The sequence below is a fragment of the Pollicipes pollicipes genome, unplaced genomic scaffold (genome assembly GCF_011947565.3).
Source record: "Pollicipes pollicipes isolate AB1234 unplaced genomic scaffold, Ppol_2.1 Scaffold_6052;HRSCAF=7182_pilon_pilon_pilon, whole genome shotgun sequence".
Lineage (NCBI taxonomy): Eukaryota > Metazoa > Arthropoda > Thecostraca > Pollicipedomorpha > Pollicipedidae > Pollicipes > Pollicipes pollicipes.
This window is the reverse complement of record NW_023596805.1, coordinates 22,688,972-22,693,380: the sequence shown is the minus strand read 5'-3', so window position 1 is coordinate 22,693,380 and position 4,409 is coordinate 22,688,972. Positions and strand designations below refer to the sequence as shown.

General features: G+C 46.0%; 1 non-coding gene across 1 annotated transcript; it reads left to right on the top strand.

The window, feature by feature from the left end:
* The first annotated feature begins 1,164 nt into the window (after positions 1–1,164).
* On the top strand, positions 1,165–1,235 carry TRNAG-GCC (transfer RNA glycine (anticodon GCC)). The gene has a single exon. It is a non-coding gene; the product is annotated as a tRNA-Gly (tRNA).
* The last annotated feature ends 3,174 nt before the right edge of the window (positions 1,236–4,409 follow it).

Genomic DNA, 4,409 nt, shown 5'->3' with positions numbered 1-4,409 from the left:
CGACGGCGTTTGGCTCAGGAGCTAGAGAGACCTCTGTCTTAATAATAGCAAAGTTGTAAACAGCACTGAAAGATTTACACAATGCCCATTTCAGTGCGACACCATATAAATGTGAAACACTAATTCACTTCATTGCCTCAACGTGCAGGCCTTCTATCCAACAGAGGGAGACACTGCATGACAATGCACTCACCTAAAAAAAAAAACGGAGCAACGGACACACCTACCTAGCAGAGGGCAACACTGCATGGGGAGTCGGAACAACACTACGCCGTAAAAGAAGGTCCCATGCAACGCTGCAGCTGTATAGCGTGGTGGGTGAGTCGCAAAGGGGACACCACGCCATCGTCGTTCTGCCGCAGAGGTTGTTGACGCTTGCATCGTGAGCATGTGGCCCCAAATGATTGGGATCATATTGGGAAGTGTAAGTTCCGCACCAGAGCGCTAGCCCTCTACACAGGACGAAGCCGGTGGTCCTCCCGGGATGCATTGTGAAAGAAAAAAAAACAGGAAAAACTCCACTAGATACAGCAAGAACGCGGTGTCTTTACAGTGTGATGACCTCCGCAAGCTGCACTGAGCGCAACATGGAAGCTTTCATCTTCTTTGCTCCTTTTACCTCTAAAGGGATAAACAGAAAACATCTTTAAAATTGACATAATTTTAACCTTCCACTTTAAATGCTCAGCTTGTACTTTGTCTCCAAAAGGTTGCGGGCGACAAGCTCATCGCTCAGGGGGGGGGGGGGGGGGAGGGATGTGGGCCACTCAAAAGATTGCAAATTGGACAACCGTGGTCTGGTGGGTCTATCTCCCCTTCTACCCGAAGGGTATATCAAACTTACGGCCACTACGTAATGCGTGGGTACAGACTACCGAACGCAACTGGCCGCATACAGGTGTTTTCTTGACGCCGGAGCAAGGGGGGGGGGGGAGAGAGCCATGGCCGAGTCCCATGATGCCCAAACTGGTGCTCGAGAATGGCAAGGAGCGGGCAAAATTGCTGATTTGGGAAATCAAGCGAATGAAACAACAGCACCATAGCTTACGCCATTCGAGCATCGCAAGAATTTCGGTGAGGGAAATTGACCCACAATTGCCCTCCCCCTTCAATACCACCCCCCCCCCCCCCACACGCTCTGTGATCCAAACCCATGTCCATCAGGCATCGGTGGTTCAGTGGTAGAATGCTCGCCTGCCACGCGGGCGGCCCGGGTTCGATTCCCGGCCGATGCATGTTTGGCTGAGTTTGACTCTGCTGTCAATTCCGCACCAAAACGCATGTGTCCGGCCCGCAATGCCACCCGTGTTACATGCGTATGTTTCGCGTTAAAGCTCCAGCTGCTGCTACAGAGCACGCAACAATGCCGACGATGTGGTGATGTGATGTATGTGATCATGCTTCCATCACCTGTCTGCGGAGGACAGTGATAGGTTAAATAGAAAGAAGCTTTGGAGGGAATTTTTCATGTCTTAGGATATTGTAGTAGGCATCAGATATAATGAAACAGACTCACTTATGGCTATTTATATGCTTCTTAAAGATAATGTTTCATATTCAAAAATATTTAAGTAAGATGTGATGAAACAAGCTCACTTATAATTTTTGGTATACTGCTAAGCGGGAAGGGCTTCTCCAGAGAGCACAATTCTCCGTTTAGTACATAAAATCTTTAATGCGTCACGGCTTAATTACTTCATCGTACCTTAGACATTCATTCGGGGTCAACTGACGATCATTATGACTGTCATAGTCATATGATACTGTCCAGTCATAATGATACTGGAAATCGCGCTAACTAATGTCAGATATGAGCGGCTCGGCATTTATTATTTTTTTGCCTGGGTCGCTGCATGGCTCACGGAATGACAAGATTTGAATGACATTATTTTGACGCTACAAATGTCAAGGTGACTTTAAAATACTTGCCCCATTTTCAGGGGCACTTGGCTCAGGAACTAGAGTGGCTGAGGTCTTAAAAAGGGTGAATATATACCACCACCTGTCTCAGCAGCGCAGTGGGAGGTCATAATATAAATAGGCCTCTAAGGGTATGTTTACAGTGGAGCAAGCACAATATATGATGGAACAAGCTTATTTTTACCTATTGGTATACATTTTAAAGGCAATGATTCACATTTGAAAATGGTGAAACAAGCATCAGATGTGATGGAACAAGCTGACTTGTAACTATTGGCATACTTTTGAAGTGGAAAGGACTGCTCCAGACAGCACCATCCTCCGTTAAGTAGATATGCTTCACAATGCGTCATGGTTTTATTGTGTCATCGTACATGGCACTACATTGATTGAGAGCCAGTTGACGGCCGTTATGACTGAAAGTTGCGCTAACGAATGCCAGATATGAACAGCTAGACTGTTTTGTCTTAATCGCTGAATGGCTTATGGCATGGCAGGATATGAATGACGTTCTTATGACGTCACAAGATCCAAGGTGACGTTGAAATGCTCTCCCCAGTTTCGTGAGCGTTTAACTCAATAGCATAAGGGGCTTGGTTCTTAGGAAGGGCAGGATTGTGAACAGCACCTTAAGGTCTTCAGTTGGCTGTTTAAGTCCAAATCCCCACCTAAATGTGGAGCACTTCTTTTAATCTATTGCTTGCCAGTGCAGGATTTATATCCAACAGAGGAAAGCACTGCGTGGCATATATTCTTACACAACACAATTTTGGGGTCGTTAGAACACCGCGCATTAAATTGGCTGCGTTTTAGGCCTGTGTGGATTGCACACGCACGATTAATGTAATTCAGACCCCTGCAACACATGCAGGTACCGACAACATAACGCGGACATGAACATTACGTCCCTGGTCATTATACCAGCAGGTAAAGGTGAACAGTTACACAATGCATTTTGCTAGTGTCTGCGACATTTTCAGACGCAGTCCTGCCAGTTCTCGATGGAACCATCACGCTCAGCAATAGAACAATGCAATTCCCGCGCCGCAGACATGTAAGCATACGGCAGCTGGGAGCAGTGGCTCTGCCAAAACACGACAATATATGTACAGGTGACGTCAGCAGGGGAGTCCATGTACAGCTGACGGCCGCAGGGGCGTTAATGTGTAGCTGACGTATAAAACGTTTAGTGACGTCATCAGCCTCTCCAGAAGCTGATGACCTCGCAGACGCTTGAGAAAGCTGATGCGATGCAAGGAAGGATCACTGACAAAGGATCATTATTTCTCTCTGCCAGGTATGCTTCAGTGCCACCTACAGCCTCTTCGTGCTACTTCCCTGCATCTTCGAAAGACTGCGTATCTTGAGCCTTGTCTTCTTCGGAAGTGAACGCGGCAATAAGCTTATCATTAACTTCTTACAGCTTTTCTAAAAGATGCTACAGGTCAGAACTGATGGAAGTTAGCTCTATTCTACCACTCGATCTACATGACCACTCGATCTACAACACAATTTCCATCTTCAAACTGCAATCAAACATATCGATCTACAATGTACCTTTGTGATGCGCTTGATGTCTGTAGAACTCAGATACAAATTTTGGCTAATCTGAATTCTATTGTTTTAGAAAGATTTTACTAAACCATTGTAAATTAAAGGCGCCGGTGATTTATTTCATGCGGTCGTTCAACGCCTGCTTTTTAATTAATTGACTGCAAAATGCATTGGTCTCACGTAAGCTTCTGTTTGCTGTTCTGGTTACAAAGTAAATATAGCGATAAAACGAAGAATACCATTTCCCTTGTTAGAAGCAAACTATACCCAGGGATTCTATAGGGGAGGGGGGAGGTCACCATAATAGGGGCTTTTTTAAACCACGTGTTCCTCCTTGACTAGGCTCTGGCTACGCCACTGCCTACACACAAAAGCAAATCAAGTAGTCTTCGTTGAATGATGGGCAATAAAATGTCCGTTGGGCGAATTTTTACCTAAGGCAGGCAGCTTTCCGGAGGGTTTTTCTGCAGTGGTGTGGTGATAGGAAAGATAAATCGGAAAAATATTCTGTTGCAGGTGTCTAGCATATGTTTCAGAGACGAATAAGTGGTAATGCTGATCCAGAAATATACATTAAAGCAGCGATGCGATCAGTTCGCAGTCAGTCATGCGGGAGACAGCCGGCCCAGGGCAGTGGCCGCCGCCGACGGAATGTAGCAGGGCCCAGGTAACGAACATATGACAGGAGGGTCTCTTGAAAACCAGCCAGCGAAATGAAGGCGAGTAAAAAATTCGTCGCACTGTGAGCCATCGCTTCGCTTTAAAAATGTCTTACCAACCAATGTCTGGGCAGCATTTCGGCAATTACATGTGGAAGCAAATGCCTTCTCAAAGACCCAATATGCCTACCCGTACGTGGAATTGCGCCTTCCCAAGAAAGACAATGTTCTATTGGACGAATAATTCTGGGAAGCTGAGCTGCCTTATTTGCCGAA